At 36.4% G+C, this 24417-nt stretch overlaps 2 protein-coding genes across 3 annotated transcripts in view; both read right to left on the bottom strand.

Moving 5' to 3' along the window:
- The window catches only part of LOC138709027 (protein croquemort-like), a 192683-nt gene extending 181859 nt beyond the window's left edge, over window positions 1–10824 (bottom strand). The window contains exon 1 of the mRNA XM_069839495.1: window positions 10683–10824. The gene's annotated coding sequence lies outside the window, so the exon portion shown is untranslated. The remainder of the gene's footprint in view (window positions 1–10682) is intronic.
- Window positions 10825–12113: 1289 nt separating this feature from the next.
- Window positions 12114–24417, bottom strand: part of LOC138709028 (RNA-binding protein 42) — a 221845-nt gene continuing 209541 nt past the window's right edge. Inside the window, exons 7-8 of one of the 2 annotated variants that reach the window (XR_011334812.1) lie at window positions 18375–18472; window positions 12114–16059 (exon numbers count right to left, since the gene is read on the bottom strand). The gene's annotated coding sequence lies outside the window, so the exon portion shown is untranslated. Of the gene's footprint in view, window positions 16060–18242; window positions 18473–24417 lie in introns of those variants that run through there. The other variant, XM_069839498.1, reaches the window with a different exon arrangement.

Raw genomic sequence — 24417 nt, 5'->3', positions numbered from 1 at the left:
CACAACGCAAGACTGATTCTATCGATGCCATTTTCTCTTCCGACTGTACTCTTGAATATCATTCAAGTTATCTCGTGACCTTTCCTATCGCCCGCTCTTCCTTATCGCAGTGTTTGATTCGCATTCCTTCCGTCGGTAATCCGTACTTGCGAGACCTATACCAGAAGAAACTACTCGATCCGTTGTACGTTTGGGAACGAAAATGCGCTGCCTTCTGATAATAGATGTACATATCAGCCAGAACCTCAATCAGAGGATAACAATTCGAATTTGCCGGTAGAATTTGACTATTGTTTTTCATACAGTAAGGAAGCTGTGTGTTTGGTTTTACAATTTTTCATACCCTCAGGATGTAGGTGATTTTTCTCCTTGTTCAGTTTTACAGCATTTTACAACACTATTATTAACAGGAAGTACACTCAGTATTGAGATATTTTCATATTCTTGCACCAAAATGAAGCTGATTAACGTACCTAAATGCCAAACTGCAGTGTCCCACTGCTTAAGAAAGTTAATTTAAAACTCCAAGATCTTAAATTTTTATTTTTATGCTTGAAATTTTCAAAAAATAAAATGACATTTTTCCTTAATGGAATAATATAGAGAAAAACTGTTTTAACAGTTTATTCTCTGTTCTCTTAGGAGTAAGAGAGTGATACAAATTTTGTTCTAACATAAAAGCTGTGGGCCAAGGACTAAAACAAACAAATTTCAGTTTTCGCTTTAAAAAATTCGCGGGTGCTCGTGTAAAGGGGGTTAAGTCAAATTGCAAGGTATGTAAACTTCTCTCCTTTGGTACTGAACAAAACCCCTTTGTCACAAAATATGGAGCACTGTAGCTGGATCACAGATGGAAGAATGACTTAACCCCTTTAACATAAGAGAAGAGTCATTGTGGATAGTTCAAATCTGTACTTATTCCAGTTTAGCCAAATCAACTTAACCCCCTTTACACGAGCACCCGCGAATTGCCCTCCCCCTGCTCTCCCAAAAATATTTAAGGGGTTTATTTTGTGTCAAAATCCTTAATTATATGTCAAGTAATCAAGAAAAAAAAAATAGTTTTTAAAATTAGGAAATTTTCTCCCAAGGGCAGATAAGTAGCTTAATAAAGTTATTTTTTTACTTTATTGTATAATTAGACCTACTATTTTTTATGTTTGTGTTAAATGTTTATGTTCCTGAAAACACAGTGTGTGTTAATAAAGCGTGTTTTGTTTTAATTTCTAAATCAACTTCCGTTCCCCTCAGCTTTTTATACCATCCCCATTGGGGGGGGGGGGGGGGAATCGCGGCCCCAATTTGAGAAGCACTGCCTTAGAGGATATAAAAAGGAAATAAATTAATTTTTGCATTTCGTGCGTAAGAAGACACAAAAATGACACTGCCTTAAATTGAAGTAAATTTCATATTGTAGGCACAATATTGCCGCTACTTATCAATACATCCCCATGGTACAATGTTTTGATTAAATAAGACTAACGCATTTTTTCTACCATATCACACCAGAACAAGGGAGCATAAAACGGTAGGTTGCAATGAAGAGTGGCAACAAAATTTTGAACGATGTAAAGCAGTCATGTCAATTGATGCCCATAAGCGCAAGCGCGCGCTTTAGAGCTCAGGAGAGCCTAAGCGCTTTACAGCGGAAAGGAAAGAGAGAGACGAAAGAGGTGGTATATGCCGCTCGGTTGAGCTATATAGAGGGATGGCCAGCACTGATTCAATAGATAAAGGGAAGAGAACTTATTAAAACTGTATCCATGTTAATTTTTAGATTTGTCTGAGAAGTTTAAGTGAATTATAAGAATGTAAGTTTTAATTTTAATGCTCATTTTTCACAAGTTTGTTTTTTTATTCAAAAGGAATATTTTATCAACTTTTTTTAAATAGAAAAGTGACATTTTCAGACGCCTATTTATTTAGTAGCCTTACAGGTACTGAAACAATGTTTTGGTAAATATAATATACCGTAAATACGTATTACTGAAGATAATTTTGAAAATATTCGCATGAAAAATGTTTGTAAGGAAATGAATTAATAAAGCAACTACTGTTACATCATAAGCAAAAGATATGTGCCCATGTGTTGTAAAAATGTCAGCTTCAGCAGGTTTCGAGCAAATAATTTAATATTCTGATGATAGGAAGTTGCTCACCAATATCATCTTAAAAGCACGATGCGATAAGAGTTTTGTTATGGAATATTAGTTACACTTGAAACTTATACAGTACCTAAGTAACTTTGCTTTATACTGTAATATTGGTTTGATTAGTTTATTGATTACTTTTGTAAGGCTAAAGATACCATCAATATAAATTCCAACTTATCATGTCATACTCAATCTCTTTCTTTGGAATATCACTTTCTTTATGAATGATGTATTTCATCCACTTAATATAGTATAATATTATACTACTATGGAATTTAAGTGAATATTCCTTCTTAACTCTCTATTATGTTATTAAGATTTAAAACACAAGTGGAATATTAAGAAATCAGTGTTAGTACTTTTGTTTTACAGACAATATAGATAATATTACACAGAAAGAAGCCATATAAAAATAACGACATAAAATTTCACGTTCCGTTTGAAGTTTGTGCACCACAGTTTTCTTAATCCAACAGGTTGCTTATTCATATACACAACCCTTCCTCTTTCCATACTTAGCGCTTGCTGCCCGCGCACGACGTCAAGGTCAGAAAAATGCGCTTGCTTTCACATCACTGATGTAAAGTATTAAAGGGGTTGCATAGATTACATTCAGGGACGCTAGTTGAATATGCGTTACAGCCTGCGAAACCTTTACCTGGTTTATTTGAGGACCTCTCACTGTAGGCTGGCTAGACCCAAGGAAATAGCCAATAAAATAGGAGTGATTGCATACATCGGTGTCGATCGTGGTGGGAGGGCGTTGTGAGAGCGTGCAGAAAATTCCTGCGTGGGAATTACGTGATTTTGATAACAAGCGGAATTTGTAAGCATGTGACCACGGATAATAAAACTTGACAAAACTATTTTATAACAGCATTAATAGTAATTTGAGTAGCTGCGTACAACATATGATGAGAAGATATCTATACTAATAATAAATCTGTAGCCGAAATTTTTCTGGTAATTTTCGATTTTCCAAAAATAATTGGTCCTAACATATATAATTAACCGCCCTGAAACCGAAAATCGCTTTTTTTTTATTTTTGTTTGTATGTTTGTCTGTCTGTCTGTCTGTCTGTCTGGACGTTTGTTACCTTTTCACGCGATAATGGCTGAACCGATTTATAATGAAATTATGAGATCACTAGTAAAATTATACAATCAACCAACAAATTTAATTACTATTATACTTGCTTCTTATTTATTCTTAACATTAATCGTAGTAGTAAAAATTACGAATATTTCAAAAGGGCCCGAAAATTGGAATATAATTAAGTTCGCTGTAACTTAGAATTTAGGCTATATGACATTCAAAATATTTTATTTAAAAGGGGGGTTATAAGGGGGCCTGAATTAAATAAATCGAAATATTTCCCTTATTATTAATTTTCATGAAAAATATTATATTACAAAAGTTTCTTTAAAAATAATTTCCGATAAGGTTTATTCCATGCAAAATTTTGATAGGACCGATATTTAATGAGATAAATGAGTTTCAAAATTACAATAACAACGCCATCTAAGGCGGTGCAATGAAATAAAAAAACAAATGACTTCGTCTATAAGAGGCCTTGGACAAAAACAATCGAAAGCTATGAAACATAGCCTACAGAGAATGTTTCTGTGTTTGTATGAAATAATATCGGAAGCTAAATTAACCGATTTGTATAATTAATTATTAATTCACCATTGGAAAGTATAGTTTCTCTAGATGGACATAATGCTATAATGTTATTACAGTAACTTCTGAGTGAATCGAGGACAGGTAAGATTAAAATAGCTTCTTATGCACAGAAAACCTGATAGGCTATTCTGCAGGGGCGTATTTTGCGGGCTACCGGCGGTAGCCCAAGGAAATTACAAAAGAAAAAGTTTATAATATAACATAATGTAATAATTTTGTATTATTAGTTTTACCATAGTAATTAAAATTAAAGTAATTGTTAGATATATTTTGTGTAATAATAGGGTCAGCGGTAGCCCAAACCCTTTAACCAGTATACGCCACTGCTATTCTGTACATTCGTTTCCTGTATTTCCTAAAATAATTTTTATGACCGAATGAGTGGTCTCTGGTCAAAATGATCGCATTTTAATTTTTTTAATACAAAAGTAATAATAAACGATATATCCTTCTATCAAACACGAATGTTCCCTGGATCAAATGTCCTATTTTAATTATGTAATTACTTTATATTTATTTCTAACGGATGCAGCGGAGCGCACGGGTACGGCTAGTTAACAATAACTTTTTTTCTGCTTTCTTCTTCCGTTCATTCATTTTAAAGATCGGGTTTTTATTACAGGCCCAGCTTGAATACGATGTTGACCTTTTATACGCCAAATTCGTTTGACTGGAAATGCAGCACAAGACTATACGCTTCCTAATTAGCCGGGATTATGAATCTGGTACACATTCAGAAACTTCTCTAAGCTCCTCATTGATTAAACTTTCATTAACAGGTGCACAACAATGGACTCTCCTTCGTTCCATCTAGAGGAAATGTACGCACAGAGGGTCATTAATTTTGTACACGCGCAAAGTTTTGCTATGGTATGAATGTACAGGTCGCTGTTCATTCCTACACTTTCGTGCATCTGTATTTCTCAGCAATGTTTCCTTCGAAAGGGAAGTAACATTGCCTCTGAAAATTACAAAATTTAACTGTCGCTTAACACGCATATTGACGGAAGCTTCGGGACGTAAAGAAACGTTGCACTCCACAGTGCGCCTGTCGTATGCGCCAAAGTTCAAGGGTGAAATCGAGAATTCCGTAAGTGCAGTTCACCTCAGTCTTGTGTGAGCTACTGAAAGATTACACATTCGTGCGCAATATAGTGTAAGCTATTGCGTTTTGTTATAATTGTTTAAGAACACAGCAGGGATTAATCATTCGTGCGTAATATAGTGCAAGCTATTATACTCTTTTTTTTTTTTTTTTTTTACAATTCTTTGAGAAGACTGAAGGAAGTACTCATTCGTGCGTAATGCAATGCAAGTCATTAGGTCTTCTAATTATTGTTTTATAATGATGTACAGCATATTTCAGCGAACTTTTCTACTTTTAATTTATGCTAAAAATGAAAGATAATAACCTAAAAGTTATTTCGAACATTTCGCAAGAAGAGATTAGTCGAGTATTTCAGAACAATCTTCGGAGGGAACGGACTGGGATTTTCTTCGCACGCAAGCCGTTCAAGCGGGCCCATTGTACCATCCAGGATGTGCATGCCTTAAGGCCCCGTACTACAGATCCCCATACACGCCGCCTCCAAACTCCCCTACAACCTACAATCAGTGGTGGACATTTCGTGACTCGCGAATCAACTCCTAATACACGAGCAGGGCGTAGGAGTAAGGCATGATCTTGCTCCCCTTAACCATCCCTTGTTCATTCAATGTTAAGTAGTTTGGATATTCCCCCCTACCTACCACTTTGCTGTGTACTGCGGGCAGCATTTTATATGACGTAATCTTTGCTTACGTGATCTCTTTACCGTTTCGCGTAGGCCTCACCGAGGTCCCTCATCCCCGGTCCCACGAGTTACTACGAGTCCAGTGGAGAGTCCGTGGTGCATAGCACTACTATCAGCAGCCAATGACCACATATCCACGCGGTCCAAGTTCGGTGGCGGTCCGAGCCGACTCTACATCGGAGCAAACCCAAAAGATGATGATGATGATGATGAAAGAGGGTAAATGTAATTATGATTGTGAAATTAATCCGCGATCCAACGCCGAAAGTTACCCAGCAATTCTGTTTCAACTGGTCGAGGGTAAACCTCGGAAAGGACTTCAACCAGGTAACTTGTCCCAACCAGGATTTGAATCTGGGCCCGCTCGTTTCACAGTCAGACGTACTGACCAATACCTCACAGCGATGGAAATTCTCTCCTTACAAGATCAATCTAACAGACAGAAGGTAAAACTTAACAGCAGAAAACTTCTCGACACAACTACTAAGCGTACCGAGCTTTCGAAGAGTAGAGCGATCTCTAGTAAAGATAGACAAATTCGTTATATAGCGTCTATACATTTTAATACATGTTTAAGTAATTCAAAAACGATGAGCTTCGACCAGCTTAGAAAAGCACATATTAAATATGTGGTTATACAAATGGAGTGTGGCATTGTATGGGGCAGAAACATCAACATCACGACAAAGTGAAGAGGAGCAACTAAAAGCATTTGAAATGTGGACATGGAGAAGAATGGAACGTGTGAAATGGAAACAGAGTAAGAAACGAAACTGTGTTGGAAAGAGTGGATGAAGAAAGAATAATGCTGAAACTGATGAGGAAGAGAAAAAGGAATTGGCTGGGTCACTGGCTGAGAAGAAACTGCCTACTGAATGATGCACTGGAAGGAAAAGTGAATGGGAGAAGAGTTTGGGACAGAATAAAATATCAGATTATAGTGACATTAAGATATATCGTCGTTGTTCCTGCGATAACTCCTATGTGACATATTTATCATTTTCAGATGTTTGCTCTATTAAATAACTTAAATAGTGATACAGTAAATAATAAAATCTCCTATATGTAATTATATTTCTTTGTTTCGAAAATGTAAGAATTCACAGTCTCCTATGTACGGCTGCCATAGGATGAATAAATGTGTCTTTTCTTCTACAAAATATTACATTTTGCACATAGGAGTTATTGCAGGAACAACGACGATATGGATACTATGCGGAGACTAAGATGAAGAGGAAATACTTGAGAATGCTGGGTTTGCAGTGAAATACCTGCCCTCGGGCAGAAAACAATGAATGAATGAATGAAAGCAGAACAGAATGTATTCAAATCCCACCGCACTAATTTCAAACATCACACGTAAAACTGCATATTCCAGTACATAAAGCTCCTTTTACAGAGTGATTCGGCAGTATAGAGCAAATTGCTTCATAAAATTGCCAAAAAAAAAAATCCACGTGGGCAGTGTTAATGAATTTAATAAAAACCTCCATCAGAAGAAAAGTGCATGCGTTTTTATGGATTCTCAGCAACTGAAAAATGCTTTCTCCCATTAATGAAAATCTTGATTTATTGGATTTTCGAAGAAACACTTTTTATGAATTACTAAAAGAACTCAATTTTAAGTGTGTTCGACGCGGACTTGACAGTACGCTGGTAGACAAAGATAATATAATTCTGTGGAGGCGAGAATTTTTACGAACGATAAAATCACTGAGGCAAGGAGGTATAAAAATACGAGTATATTACAAAGATGAAACACGATTTAATGCTGGCCTGGGTAGTCAATTTGTTGGGATTATATACTGGGGTAAGTCCCATTCAGCAAAACAAACACGTCTGATAATAATTACGCACGTTGGAAGTACATCGGGTTTTATGGAAGAATGTAGATATTTAGAGCGAACAGAAGTATTTACTATCATGCGAAGAATATCATATTATGACTAGGGAAAGGAAGTTCATGCATTTGCATATTTGTTCTCTATCGTTGTGTGAATATGCTGAAAGATTATCTACAAGAATCACAAATTTCTGAATACAATGATATCACTTTTATTGTGCATAAAAGTGCATATTTTGCCTTTATTTATAAAAAAACATATTTTAACATTTATGCAGGGAAACTGCATATTATGTATGTTTATTTGTCTTTCCCTCATTTTTAAAAATGTGTAACCTCGTAAACAAGACTAATTTATGTTTATGAATTTTGAACGTAACGATGACGCCCTCATAGGAGCCTCTCAAGTTAGCAATTGGTATTCCTTTACTGCAGTCTTCAGCAGATTTCGATAGAATATCCAGTTTAACATCAGTTCCAGGAAATGTAGGAGATAAAGTGAACGAGAAGACAGCAAATATTCTTCCCAAAAACCCTGGCAATTATCAACTTAAAGCAATTCAAGATATTCTCGAAGTAAAACACCCCAAAAACCAACAAAATTTTCTATAGAACAGCTCACAGCTTTTGTGCAAGTTCCTCTTACTTCTTGTGAAGTAGAACGAAGTTTTTCGCGCCACAAAGCTATGCTGAGAGACAACAGGAGAAGAATGACAACAGAAAACATACGTCACTGCTTAGTTGTGAACTGTAACAGCATAAATGGAGCATTCAGCAATGGGGCAAGCTCTTCAAAATCCATAGACTAAACGTAAGTTACCTATACCTTATTATTGTGTTAAAATAATTTCAGACTGATAATGCATATTTTGCAGCATATTTATCTATTTTTACAGCATAAATGCACATATATTCTTCACGTTTTTAGGGCATGAACTTCCTTTCCCTGATGATGTATATTCTGCCTATAACTTACAGATAGGGTTGCCAACTTTTTTTTTGAAGAAAATACCGGAAAATAAGGAACACACAAAATTTCACATAGAAAATAGACAAATTATTCAGTTAAGTTACTAAAAAACAACTTTGTTCTACACTTTGGCAGCTAGGCTTAAATTAAGAGTATTTTGAGACAGTTTGTCACGCGTAATAGTTCAAGTCGATTGCAGTTCTCAGCTCTGATTTCATGACATGTATCGTCCTTCTATTTCGAACATCTGCCCAATTATTATTCAGGAGATGTAACACCCTCTTTGTATGCATATAACAAAACTCGCCAGTTTGTTCCAAATTTATATTGGCATTGTTTTATTTTAAACAGGTGAGCACTAAAACCCATTTCTGGCAAACGTTACGTTCTAAGAAGACTGCACATTTGAATGCATTTCTTGAACAATAAAATTCATCATATGAATCATCATTCACGACAAAATTGAATGTTTAGAATAAAGATTTTTATATTATGCAAAAATAAATAAATTTAAATGTGCAGAAATTTTATCCGAGCAAATGTAACATTGTAAAATTCCTTTGCAGAACAAAAAGTTAAATTTGTTCCAATCAAATTTCTGCACATTTAAGGGACAAAACTAAAATTCTTTCAATAATTTATTTTCGTAATACACTGCTCTCTCAAATTGACTGAGCATATTGGGAATTAAATCAATGACTTTCCCAAAACACGCTATGAAGTGTTTCATATAAAACAGTTTTTACCTCGCAAAGGACGCAAAAAGGAGCAAAATTGTATTAAACGGTTTGTTTGAAATAACTCAAAGAATAACTCCCTGAAATAAATGACATTACATAGGTTCATTCTGTGTAGTTAGTGACAATTCCAGCAGTAACAGTAAGCTTACTTAAGTTTCTGCGGAAGAACCGTGTATTACTGTGTTTAAAATAGTAACTGTGTATTAAATGTGTTTAGGTGAATTGGAAGATATATTTGAAAATGGTTTATGGATTATATAACAATATTAAGATCCCTTGGTCTGCAACCGCATCGTTCACGTAAATAAATAACAAAGAAACGTGTACTGTAACTTAACTTATGATTAGAGACGGGATTTTCATGCACTATCAAATCGTAAAATATGCACAATGAAGGAAAAAAAAAAAAAAATATGCACTATCAAAATTGAAACTTACATTTTATTTTCGAATTGCACAATGTACTACTAACAGTCTTTCCAAATTTTCAAGATATTCTTTTCCCTTGATCCACTGTGCCACAAGATCTCTTCTCGAACATTTAATCGGGGGCATTACAACACCACCGAACAAAAATATAGTAGCTAATTCACAAAACACCTGTACATGCAGCCTACTACAGTACTTCTACCTATCTACCTTTCCTAATTAAAGGCATGTTAGAGGAAGCACGTTAATGCTATTGTCGCCAAACTACAAAGTTTGGGAGGGAGCAGAAGAGGCATTCTTCTAATAATTTTAGCCTCAGGGTAAGACTTGTATAGAACAGGAGTGTGGAATTCCAGTATACAATGACAGGATTAGCTGGTAAGGTTCAAAGTCCTCAGGTAGAAACCCTGCAAACCGTTAGCATTTCACTTATATTTTTCAGTACATATACTCAAATATTGTAAGCTCAGAAATACCACAAACTCTACGAGGCAACATTTATAAAATGCAGTATTATGCGATTTAATAGAAAATATGCAATACAACTATAAAAATGGAACCTCAAAATATGCATTATTGAACTTAAAATCTGAAAAAAAAAAAAAAAAAAAACATGCATTATGTATGAATTTACCACTAGAACGACCAAAACATGCAAATATGCACGGAAAAAGTATATATATTTCGAATCACTAAGCCTTGAAACGGATATTTACAAAGTTTGAGAACTGCAGCAAGCTTATATAAAAACATGCATTTGCATGGAAATCCTGTCTCTAATATGATCAATGTTTTCAGTTTACATAATGCTGTCAGCGTACGCATGGAAGAGTGACGTAGATGTGACGCACGCAAAACGCACAGATTCGTTCCGGTATCTATATCGATATGATTTCCACAACACCGATTTCTTCTACGTGTTCTGCCTATTGCAGTGGAGCTTCTGCTACACATTAAAATAATGCTGTGATAATACCAATGATCTTTAAGCTTTCACCAATTTAAAAATACCATACATGCGGTCTTTTGTTATTGTATGCTTTTGAAACGTTAAATAACGTACGTACCTTGAAATTCTTCAATATAACAGCTCTCGGCCATCAGCACAAGCAGCTATCCGTACATCAGAGTTTCTTGTGTAAGAACGACTGCAAGTGAAGGGTTTGGCGTTGAGTCTATCACCTTGGATGTGACGAACTGAAGGCACTATCGTACTTTGTTTTCTTCTTTGTCGAAGACATCTGCGGTCTAACAAAATATCTTGAAGATTCATGTGAGGACACTGGGAGTCGGTACGAATCTCGCGTAGGCCCATTATCTATTTTTTTTTCGAGGTTTTCCCCAACTTTAAGCCGAATATGAGACAATCCCACCGACGTTAGATTCTCGTAGTCGACAAAGCGTCACTAAATAACCGATTAGAAAATGCATGTACTATCTCAATGGAGATATTGATCCACAGAGGGGTCTACGGGGCAAAGAATTCCTAATCGGTAATCTTGTCTTATCAAAATTATTTACAAATCTACTGAAGTTCTACTTCTTTTCTGAAGGATTTTTCTCTCTCCTTAAAAATCCATCCACCTCGGCCGGGTTGGAGCTCTTAACTCAAGAATTTATGGTAAGTATAGTAACCACAAGACAGCAGACAAAAACAAGGAATGTTGGAATAAAGAGTAGCTTTTACTTTTGTCCTTCTTTCTTTTTCTATTTATTCCTTGTCAAGTTGCCAACTCTTCTGTATTTCCCGGGATCTCCATATTTGGCCTAATGTCACTGCGACCTGTCCTCTTCTGTATTATTTGGATTATTCTCATTTTCTTGGCACCACGGAAAATAACTGAATATCCCCCGGAATAAGGGTATATGGTATATTGTTTCCCTATGTACTTACTCCCTTATTCCGAGGGTATTAAATTATTACAGTAGATACACATTAATATTCTATATTTTTATATTACAAGTTTGGTATTAAAATGACTACTAGGACGCTTATTAAAAAGAAACACGTTTAAGCTGATATACAAATGTATTAAGTACCATAAAAAGTATGACAGTCCCATACAAAGATCAATGTTTCAGAGAATACAGTACGTTTCCTTAGAGTGTCCACAGGTGTACCATTTTGTTGAAAGGCGTCGGATACTGTCAGTGAATACATGAATGCTGTAGGTTTCCTTAAAAATCTCCACTGGAATTCTCCAAGGCATCCCATTGTGTAGGAAGAGGGCAGCATTAAAAAAAATAATAAAAAAATAAATAAAAACCTTGGCAGCCTGTTGTGCGGAATCTATGACCCTTTAAAATTTTCTCTAAGGATCATGACAAATCGGGGCTGTAAGGCACAGAGCCTTCACCGTTCGCTGGTCACCTTTGGACGGATTATGAATAGCACTAACCATAGAATAACTCTTCTCGGGTTCTCAGCCAGGTGAGTTGGAGATTTGCTTCCAAGTTTTCGACGGCTAGCTCTGCCATCTTCTTCGGGGAACAAAGATGGCAGAGCTAGTCGTCGAAAGCTTGGAAGCAAATCTCCAACTCACCTGGCTGAGAACCCGAGAAGAGTTATTCTACATCAAACGCCGGGAAAGTCTCAAGTCATACAGCACTAACCATGTTAACAAAGAAAAATACTTAAAAAAACTGTTTTTTTTTTGTTTATTACCACCTTTTTCCGTATTGTTATTATATGGTACAAACATTAGATTGAGTCTTGTTTTTTACTATTTTTTTTAATGTAACTCACAAGTAATTTTCGTTTGATGAACGTTGGCAGCTTCCTCAAAGGAAAACGACGCTGTTGACATAACAGTTAGAAAGTAATCGTCAATTGTAGTATTTGCCAGTACCAGTTTTCTGTTGCATATGTTGCTACAGTCAGTCATGAGGGGAGTCAAACTTGCTTTAGTATGGCACTTAAAAATTAATAATAAAGTATGTAAAATATATATCTTCCTGTATACTATATTAAAATCTTTTAAAAACTAATCTAATAGATATCCTCTGTTTCATAAGGCACATTCCTTCTTAAAAAGCTCTAAATGGCGATATGTAAACAAATTACTCACGAAGGTGTCCTTACTTTTACTGCCAGACTTTCCTATTTCCTGACATCTGATGCTCCTTTCAGCTTCGTCCTTATCAATTCCCTGTACATTCAATATTAGTCTTAGACAATCATTTCGTTTTTATTTTTATATTTTCTATCAATAGCACCCCATAAATTCCTGTCTTCTCTAAAAAGATCGATCAGCTGGATTACCATACAGCCTAACCCTTCACTACACAATTTTCGACAGACTGTGTTCTAAAAAACCATTGAATGGTGCTGTTTTGTGGTAGAAGGGAGCTCGTGTCGCTAGAATCCTTTGACTTTTACCGCTCCGAGACCGAGATTGCGATGTGATTCACTGAACTGGTAATGTTAGTGACACATGCCAGTCTGGTGGAGCCCTGCCTTTAGAAGTTTCCATAGGAATTCTCACAGGCGTCCCATTGTATAGGGTGGCGAAGGATACCGTCAGCTGGATACATGTAGGTTTCCTTAGAAGTCTCCATTGGCATTTTCATAGGTATCCCATTGTGTAGGGAGACAACAGCGAAAAATTATCTTAGCAGCTTGTTGTGCGGAATCTGTGACCCTTTAGAGTTTTCTCTAAGTATCCGAACAGATGAAAGTCACATTATGACAAATCGGGGCTGTAAGGCGCCCAGAGCCTTCAGCTGCTAAGAAATGAATTATCGTTCGCCTAGTCACCTTAGGACGGATTATGAACAACACTAGTCATGTTAACAGGCGCCAGATCTGTACACACTCCAATTTAGAGTGTCCAGATTTTCAAAGGGTGGTCTAGTGACATTTTTACTTTTTGGTTAATTAAAACCGTCTTGTGTATGCTGAAATCTGTTGTATAAAACAACAGTCAAATAATAAATTTCTCTACTTTCCCCCCTTTCTCTGCCTGAAAAATTGACTCCTGCTTTCTACTTTTAGAACTGTATCAATATTCTGGAATACTTTTATTGGGATACTTGCATACTAGAGATGAACAAAACTAACTGCCGCTCTCGCTCGCTGTGTTCGTTGCATTTGTCTTTCGAGTCTCGTCTCGTCATTCTCGTGCGCTTCGAGTCTCGTCCATCATTCTCGAAATAGCATTTGGTCGGTGTGGAAAGATTACGTAACTTCGAATAACATACATAACTGAAATAAATAACATTATAAATGTTTAAATGAGACAAAAAAGACAAAACAGAATAGTATCTTAGTTATCAAAATGTTCTGGTTCTATTATATTATGATATTACCTATGGTTATATAAATAGAAAAAAAAATTCTCAAATAAATTTTCATTTCTAAGAAACATAAAACATAACGTTAATATCTTTTTACTTGAGATTGCACACTTGATCTCAAACATAAGAAAAGAAAATTCCTAACCTTTTAATAAAGGCCTAGTAATTAAATAAAGATTGGAGAACGGATTATTATACACTGAAAGGTACAGATGATGTTTCAAATAGGTTACTTGATTGTTTATACATATATAACAGTTACAAAAGTAGATAAAAGTTCAGTCAGGTATAAACAACTGTGGCGATTCAAGGCTGCTTGATGTTCGGGATTTCGGGAGTGATCAATCTCGGCGTCTCGAAACACTTACAAGAAGTCTTTACGTCAACGACGTGACGTATACAACATTATCGTGCGGGTTTTTGGCTTTGCGGGCGCTGTTAGTCTTGCTTTCTCGATCCTTGTTCATCTCTATTGGATACAGAACATACAGTATTATTAATGTGTTTTCCCTTGTACTCAGCATAAATAAGGAAAAAAGAGAATCTGATTCAATAACATCGCTTTTTCTTCAATTATTGTCACACATGAAGTAATGTTTCGTGTTTTCTAATGCAATGTATGTTTCATACTTTTTACAGCTAGTGCTTGGAGTTATCGCTTTTTATGTAAGGTTTTCTTTCAACATATATTTCGCTCTCATGATTTTGAAGAGTTCCCTTATTAAGATTTTTTCTTTCTTTCTTCTTTTCTTACTTTCTCCGTTTTACAGCTAGTGCTTGCAGTTATCGCTTTTTGTGTAAGGTTTTCTTTCAACATATATTTCGCTCTCATGATTTTGAAGAGTTTCCTTGTTAAGATTTTTTCTTTCTTTCTTCTTTTCTTACTTTCTCCGTTTTACAGCTAGTGCTTGCAGTTGTAGCTTTTTATGTAAGGTTTTCTTTCAACATAGCTATATTTCGCTCTCATGATTTTGAAGAGTTCCCTTATTAAGATTTTTTCTTTCTTTCTTCTTTTCTTACTTTTTCCGTTTTACAGCTAGTGCTTGCAGTTGTCGCTTTTTATGTAAGGTTTTCTTTCAACATATATTTCGCTCTCATGATTTTGAAAAGTTCCCTTATTAAGATTTTTTCTTTTTTTCTTCTTTTCTTACTTTCTCCGTTTTACAGCTAGTGCTTGCAGTTGTCGCTTTTTATGTAAGGTTTTCTTTCAACATATATTTCGCTCTCATGATTTTGAAGAATTCCCTTATTAAGATTTTTTTCTTTCTTTCTTCTTTTCTTGCTTTCTGCGTTTTACTTCCCCTGTAATACCGACTTGTACAACATTGCGATATAGAGGAGGAAGGGTATTGTCTCTGAATCCACACTAGGCATCTACATATTGCGGCTCTCCCTAGATGTGGGACTAACACAAAGCAGGACCACCGCAGAAACATCACAGAACAATCACAAGACAACGGACAATCATCCAGTCCCGTAGACGGAAGATAAATTTCTCTCAATCCCTAAACCGGAAATCGAACCACGAACCGCTTGGATGGGCAGCGTAGACAACTACTTCAGATGCACCGCGGCGGACTGTTAAAATTGCTCTCATTAAAAATGGATCTCCTTCAGCCGGGACTGAACCCCAGTATTTTAGTTGTAGAGACAACACAGTGAAGACTCAACCACTGATGCTAATCATTCTAAAACTACTAAAGGTAAAAAAAGCACTGTCTCAAACTTCGCACCCTCCAGTTTGCAACCAATCACCAGATCTACTGCTGCTTAATTCCAGTCTGTAATTATCGTAGTATTCTAACAAACATTCGCAACTTACACAGACTTTTAATTAAGACAATTCTCCAGGTCTGTTTTCCATCACTCCCACTTCACTTGAGAATCCATTGTATTAATCACATTACGTCAGTCATATGCAATACAGTCTCCCCTTCAATCTTGTGTCGTAATCTGTTTTAGATTCATTTTCGTAGAATAAGTCTTTGTAAAGTTCTAATGCTGCAATCATAGAGAGCAACAGAACATCGGAAGTCAATTCTACGATAACTATTTTAATTGAAATATGCAAATTAAGTTGTAATTCTCTTCTTGTTTCACAACCGGAACGATGGAACAGTTGCCTGGAATCACTAGGAGTCCTCCAATCTAAAAATAATGCAAGAAGAAACAGACATTACAAGTTATAATAAATTTAAAAAGTTTTAATTCATTCCCAATTATAATTTTTTAGAATTTGTACTTTCTGTATTTCATTATAATGATAAAAGTAAAGAATTCTGTCACAAAATGATCGAAAAAAAATAATAATTTTCATTGGCGATACTTATAGTGACAGTTGTAGTAATAGTAGTTTTTGTGTGACGTTGACAGTACTAATGGTGATGTGACTAGTGGTGATCGTGAATTCCAATAACAGTGGTGATTAGAACAGTTGGAAGAAGAGCAGTTTGGTTCAAGAAGGGAAAAGGTACGAGAGATGCAATTGGACTGCTACGGACAATCGGTGAAAGATACTTAGAGAAGAATAAAGAAGTATATGTAGTATTTGTGGACCTAGAAAAGGCTTTTGACAGAGTGGATTGGAATAAACTGATGAGGATCGTAAAGAAAATAGGTGTGGATTGGAATGAGAGAAGGCTGTTCAGTAATCTTCACATGAAACAACGAGTAAAAGTCAGGAGGAAGTGAAATAGGGAGAGGAGTACACCAAGGATAGCCTACCCTTTATCACCTACTCTGTTCAATATCTCACTTGGAGGAGTTAGTGAAGAAATGTTTTCAGAACATGAGAGAGGTGATAGTAGGAGGAAGAAGGATAAAGTGCATAAGATTTGCTGATGATATGGCATTGTTAGCAGAAGAGATGATACTAACGGATATGCTACTGGAGCTAAATGACAGTTGTAAGCAGTATGGGCTGAAGATAAATGCAAATAAGACGAAGACCTTGGTCACAGAAAGAAAAATATAGGTCAACCACAGTGTGCGCTCGCAAGAAAATTTTCACCGTGTGAATGATTTAAACATCGGTGATCGTCGGATGACCACTAGATATATAGATGAAATAAAAGGCTTTTTAAACACCATAGATATAACCATTCTAAACCATTATTATTAGGGTGTCCATAAAGTGTATGCCAGGTGGGTGCCCAAGACCGTGCACGAGTACCTTGCTCTGAAGCCAATTTGTCTTTATTCAGGCAGGATCGAGAACGTTTTCTCTGTCCATTTATGATAAAGATTAAACTTGGATTCACCACTTCGATCCAGTATAAAATACAAAGCATGGAGTGGTGGCATCTAAGTTCTCCTCCTTGCAAAGTTTGGGTAAGGGCCGCAGCAGAAAAGATTGTGACTATAATATTCAGCGATACTAAAGACATTTTAATTGCAGATTTGAACAGAGGTTGGGACATTACTGAACAAGATTACGCAACATTATTCCAAGGCGATTACATCAAAGACGAGGGAAAATGTCTAGTGCAATTGTCTTCCATCAAGAAAACGCTCCTGTCCACAAACGTCTCATTACTATGAAGGGAATTCACAATGATGGATTTTAACTTATTAAATACTCCTCCACTCTCCTGACCTTGCCCTTAGTGACTTCTGTTTCCAAAATTTAAAGAAAACTTACAGAGACAAAGTTAAAGAAAAATGACTGTGGAAGATTTCTTCGAAGACCAAAGAAGATATTTTTCGCTAATGAAATATAGGTGAATGAAGTGTCTATGTGAGCGATAATATTGTAATGGTGGTAATACCTACAATGGGGATGGAAGTGTCGATTCTAATGGTAGAAGTGGTGATAAAAATAAATGTAGTATTAGTAGCGGTAATCGCAAAAGAAGATGCTAGAAGAAGACGAAGCTACGAAAAACAAAGTAACACACCATATGTCGAAAATAAAAAACTTCGAGAGATGCAAGACAACAGACATGTAGTGGCTCTTGACAGTTTACAATATTTGATTGAAACTACAGGGAATACATTTTATCTTTCCACGCTCACTGATGTACAGCGGACGTGGTAGTACACAGAGCAGCTGCACACATGCGAACGTGGAAAGATAAAATGTATGCACTTATAATAATGTTACCTTGTTTAATCTTGTATGATAAATGTTCAAGTACCGTAATTCCACAACGATAATGATTGTTATTCTTCTATCTACTGCTAACTTTTGGCAGTAACTCTTCATTGTGAGCGTACCTCCAGTGACAAACATTGAAGAACTGTGATTTTACTGTCTCCATTTTCTTATATATAGCCTCATTTCTTTAACATACATCATATCATATTTTGTTCGATATTTAAGAAACAATATATTCACAAAAATAACATTCCTTTATCTTACACTCAATCACACATTCAAAATGCACATATCTTAACTGTACAAAATCATTACATTATAATTTCTTGATTGTTCCAGAAATAAAACAATGTCACACAAACTCAACTTTACAGACTTCGTGAGATCTTTCATGGCGTGGAAACGCCACGTCTTGAATGGCATGAGAACTGATTTTACACAGCTGGCTCTGGCGCGAACAATGACCTGAAAGCAAAAAAACAATAACTTTGTTGTACATCGCATTCATTAAATGTCAAGAGCGGAGGTAGAATGTGACAGCGTTTTGCCGCCAGAGATCGAAACTATGGCAGCTCCGAAAAAATCGCTGACATAACAGCGATTTTGTCACAGTGTGATTTTTGTGTACGGTTGATTCTTGTCGACTGCGAGGCTCCGTTTCCTGTGTGTAGATTCCAAGCAGGGTTGCTAGATAAAGGAAAGGCAACTTGTCGTACTTCAGCATAACATCGTCGTACATTCATCATTTTACTATTTTTATAGATAGCGCGCACAAATACAGTATATTTCACATAACACCCAAGAAAATAGTTCATAGGCCTAATACAGTATATATAAATGTATAGGGCTATATATAAAATTCTACCACAAAATTTTAGTTCCATTTAGGAATTCTACTAACTATTGTTCACATCCACAATGACTTTGAACATTCAAACAAATCAGCATCAATTTGCTCATCCAATCAAAAATAGCCTATTACTAATTATAGTTTACATCCACAATAACATTTAGCATTCAAATTACCATTTCTTCATCGACACTATCATCCCCATAAAACATGCACGATGACGCTTGATCGGAAACAACATTATTATATTGAAAGCCAGCAGAAACTTTATCTTTGGCCGGAGGACGGCAGATATTTAATATCAATCAATGCGGCAGCTGATGATTACATTAAACAAAAATCCATCGCTAAAATGTCGGGGCGTTTAGACTTCTTAATCCTACTGTGGTACCGTACTATTTCATTGATAAAAAACTTCCATTGTTGAACATACAATGAAATTACCAGATCTCTGAACTCTTATTATTTTATATAACCGCACCGTAGCCTACATGAAACCTGGAGCTCAAGATGACGAATTATGACTTGCTTGGCAAGCGTAGTCACCATATTGATTTTCTAAGCATCTTTTATCCCTTTAAAGCATGTTTCTTTCATATTAGCCTACTGAATGAAGAAAAGTTGTCTAGAAAGGGGACGAATTAACCGTTAATTTTATTTTAATTATAGACCAACATTATAAGGTCCAAAATAATTGTGCCCTTCAGTAAAACAGTCGTACAAAATTGCATACGACCTAGAGTTCGGTCGTACCTCGTACAATTAGTCAAAATAGTCGTATTCGTATGACTAGTCGTACGTATGGCAACCCTGTTTCAAGTCTAGAACTCAATATCACTTACTCTACTCCAACCACGAGAAAGTCTCAGGGGAATGAGATGCAACGGGGAGATACTGTGAATGAATGTTGATGTCATAAGATGTCACACACGTGGGTAGACGCATCTCTATTGGCTATCTCTCAAAGAACAAACGGTAACATTGATACACACATATTTATACTACCCTAGTTACAAAATTAGATCACGGTTAATCTCCTGGTATTTTAATCCCTCCGTACAGGAAATAACATATGCAGGAGACGCATGTTTCTTAAACTGACGTTATAACGGTGATATTTGGCCTATCTATTTTGCTCCAATAGATGACGTAATAGTATGCACATTCCTTTTACGGTTGATCTTCTGGTTGGAGAACAGTATCTACTTATCTCTGAACAAACCACGAGGAATACCCATGCGTCTCATCAAGAGTGGACAGATGTATTTGAATTGATATGCAGGTGCCATGTCTTATATCAATAATAGTGATTAACGCGGCGTGTATACTGAAAACAAAACACTCTGAGCTGTTATCGCGATGTGTGGCCACATAATTTACAATTTTTACAACAATTATGGTAAAAAAAAGTAATCCCGAACAGTTAAACACAGTAAAAATCGTTCGTACATTGAACATATTTGTTGAAAGTATCGTACTCGTAATTTGTAGTATAAATGCAATTGTGCAAAGTGAACAATGTAGAAAATACCGGAAAATGTTACATCAATGTGTATAATTTCAAGTCCGACGAGAATGTCTCAGTAAATAATTTAATTGGAGCGCGTGGGCATAACATTTCAAATAAAACAACCAGAGAAAAATTCAAATACAAAGAACCTGTACGCAAAAATTAATGCAAGAAAAACAACGTGAAATTAAATGTTGCTTAGTAAGGAAATATCAAGTGTTATCAAGTAGTGACTCAATTTTTACTAGGATATAAAAGTTTTATTAATTATTTTTATTACAAAACGAAATCGATTCAATGGAAAAGGTCTAACGCAGGGCAGCAAAATTTGTCAAAATGGGAAAGGAACAGCGAAGAGTTAGTAAAAGACTTAGGGTGGGAATTTCTCAAATCAAGGCGACGAAAAACCAGACTGACCGCATTGTTTAAGGCACAAATGGACACAAAGTATGGGCTGACATCAATGCTAGATTAGTGACACCATCATACTTAGGCAGGGCTGATCATATTAGGAACTTTAAATGCAGAAAACAAAGAACGGATGTGGCAAATTTTTCCTTTGTTAACCGCACAATAGTAGAATGGAATATCTCACCTGCAGCAATCTTTCAGGGTGGGCCTCTCAAAATCAATACATTTAAGGAAAGGTTGAGATGATTAGACTGAAAATTTAATTGTAGGTGCAGTGTAATTATCTAAATTGTGTCATGTAATTAATTAAGGTGATATGTAATTACTTAAGTTGATAATAGTTGGGTTTAATAGAAGTACTTGTACGTTAGGTTTACTTTTGCTTGCATTAGGCGTTATTATAGCACAGTTTTTATTTATAATTCTAGGTTCATTGCATTTATTTATAGTTAGAATTAAATTTACGTTTATTTTATTTTTTATTGCTGTAATTATTGTAAATGTTATTAATATAATTATTGTAATGTTATTATTGTATATTATATACCATGCAACCGGGTCTGCACCCAATTGTAGTGATAATACATACATACATACATACATACATACATACATACATACATACATACATACATACATACATACATACATACATACATACATACATACATACATACATACATACAAAGGGAGAAGACAAACTCAGTACCAAACGATACATAGTTAAGGAAGAAGAAAACTATGAGCAGTTCAACAACATTCTACGGGCTTCTATAGCTAATGAATTTAAAAGTGAAACGGGAGAAACCAACCCTGAAGAAATCGACAAACTAGTATGTGAAATAATAAATCGCTCTAGTGACGCGGAAAATGTAACTGAAAGATTTAGTTCTTGCATCACTGCAGCTTGTGAAGGGGCGTTCTACACATCAACGGCGAGGAAAATATCAATCCAAGGAAAATCAGTACCATGGTGGACAGACCATCTGACAATGTTAAGGAAAAGAGTTAACGCATTACGAAGGCGATATCAAAGAACAGTAAATAACCAACAGCTTAGAGACGAAAGGAAACAACAATACATTCAAGGGAAACGAGAATACCAGTTGGAATTACGAATGGAAAAGTTCAAATCGTGGAAAACATACTGTACCATTGAAGGAGGCCGAAACACATGGAACGCGGTATATAAGCTGGCCGCAGGGAAGCTAAGGAGTCAACCCACCTTAACAACTATACAGAAAGCCGACGGTACCTACACATCTGACATCGAAGAAACAATTACGAGTATGTTGGACTACTTCACGCCCGAAGATGACGCACAAAGTGACACTGATCAACACCTCGAGATGCGAAGACAACAGGAGGAGCCAATAAGTACACCAGACGACGTAGAATTCACATCAGAAGAAATATTCCAGGTAATTCAGAAGTTCAATCCCAAGAAATCTTCGGGAGAAAATGGAATAACGAAGAACATAATACTGAGAGTATTTACGGGATTTCCATCATCTCTAACAGCCATATATAACAAATGCTTAAACCAAGAATGCTTTCCCAAAATATGGAAAACATCACAGATCATACCCGTGATTAAACCAGGGAAGGAGGAGAGTCGGGACGTTGCAAGGTTCTGACCAATAAGTCTCCTAAACATCGAGGGCAAAATCCTAGAAAAGCTGATGATTGATAGGATAAATCACCATTTATATTCCAACTACCTGCTCAGCACGAACCAATACGGATTCATCCCTCAGAAAAGTACCATAGACGCAGCGTTAACTGTCAAAAAGTTCATAAAAGACAACCTAGATCAGAAAAGGAGTTTAATAATAACCAGCTTGGATGTAAAGGGAGCATTCGACGCTGCCTGGTGGCCCGGCATCCTCTACAACTTAAGGGAACTACAATGCCCAAAAAATTTATATCATTTAGTTAGACATTACTTCAGTGACAGAATCGCTACACTTTCCATCAATCACAGCCGAGTGGAAAAGGAAGCAACGAAAGGTTGCCCTCAGGGGTCATGTTGCGGCCCAGGACTATGGAATGTCCTCTATAACTCTCTTCTAACCCAACATTACACACAACGAAGTAAATTAATAGCTTTTGCAGATGATCTGTTACTGATGACGGCAGGGGAAACCAAGGAAGTGGCAGAAATGTACGCGAATACCGACTTGAAACTAATAGAAGACTGGTCAAACCTATATAAGCTACAATTCAATAACAGTAAATCAAAAACGTTACTGATATCGAGGAAAAGGAAAGAAGGAAAAAGCAACATAAGTGTATTCATAAACAACAGAGAAATAGAGCAGGTACAGCAATTGAAGTATCTAGGTATAATCTTTGACAACAAGATGAATTTCGACATGCACATAAAACAAGCCTCAGAGAAATGCATCAAGCTCATAAACTCACTTGCGAAATCAGCTAAGATGAACTGGGGATTAGGACAGCGAGCCTTACTGACTATTTACAAAGGCGCTATACTGCATATACTGCTATATGGAGTACAAGTGTGGGAAGAAGCTATCTTCAAAAGAAAGAACATGCTTAAATATCAGAGAGTGCAAAGGTTGATGAATGTTAAAATAACGAAAGCTTATCGCACAGTGTCATATGAAGCATCTTGTGTTCTGGCAGCAGTTAAGCCAATAAACATAAAAATTCAAGAAATACTGGAGATATATAAAGGTACACAAATCGCCAGCGAAAATGGTACACTGACACCACCTGAAGACGCCCCGAAACTAAACGAGTGGCCCCACCCAGCAGTCAGACCAAGAGTCCAAGAGGCACAAGAAAACCTACAATACAACTTAGAAATATACACCGACGGGAGTAAGATAAATGGGAAAGTCGGAGCAGCAGCAGTTATCTTCCAAAAAGGGGAAGTGATTAAGAAATTGAAGTACAAACTAAGCCCGCACTGCTCAAACAACCAAGCGTAACAGATAGCGATTCTGCAGGCACTGAAGGAAATAGAAGTCAACAGGGAACTACAGATCGGAGAAAAATTAGGTGTCGTCAACACAGACAGCCAGATCACAGTAGCACTACTCAAGAATAGTCAAATCCGCAACACAACAATAGAAGAAATAAAGTCTAAAATCAAACGTCTGCAGGACAATGGTTGGACTATACACATAAACTGGGTGAAGGCACACGTGGGACTATACGGAAACGAAATGGCAGACCAGCTGGCGAAGGAAGCTGCACAGGAAGACAGTGGGGAGGTAATATATAATAAAATACCTAGAACTCACATCATTCGGGAAGCAGAGGAGAAAGGACTACGCAGGTGGCAGGACCAATGGGAGAAGACAACCAAAGGGAATTCCAGCAGAGGGTTTTTCCCGGTAGTGCAGGATCGACTGAAACAGAGGATCCCACTTAACGGCCAAATAACAGCCATCCTATCCGGTCACGGTAAGACTAGGGATTACTATTGCAGATTCAAAATTGCTGAAAGTGCAAGGTGCAAGTGCGGTCAACAAAAACAGACAGTGGATCATTTGATATATGAGTGTTCCTTACTCAACAGTGAAAGGGATGCATTAAAACTAAACACTAGACTAAAAGGAGGTCAGTGGCCGATAAGTAACTGTGACCTCGTCAAGGTCTACTTGAAAG

This window comes from Periplaneta americana, chromosome 11 (assembly GCF_040183065.1).
Source record: "Periplaneta americana isolate PAMFEO1 chromosome 11, P.americana_PAMFEO1_priV1, whole genome shotgun sequence".
In the NCBI taxonomy this organism is placed as follows: Eukaryota; Metazoa; Arthropoda; class Insecta; order Blattodea; family Blattidae; genus Periplaneta; species Periplaneta americana.
Note: the sequence above shows the minus strand (reverse complement) of the source record. Positions and strands in the feature narration are given on the sequence as shown.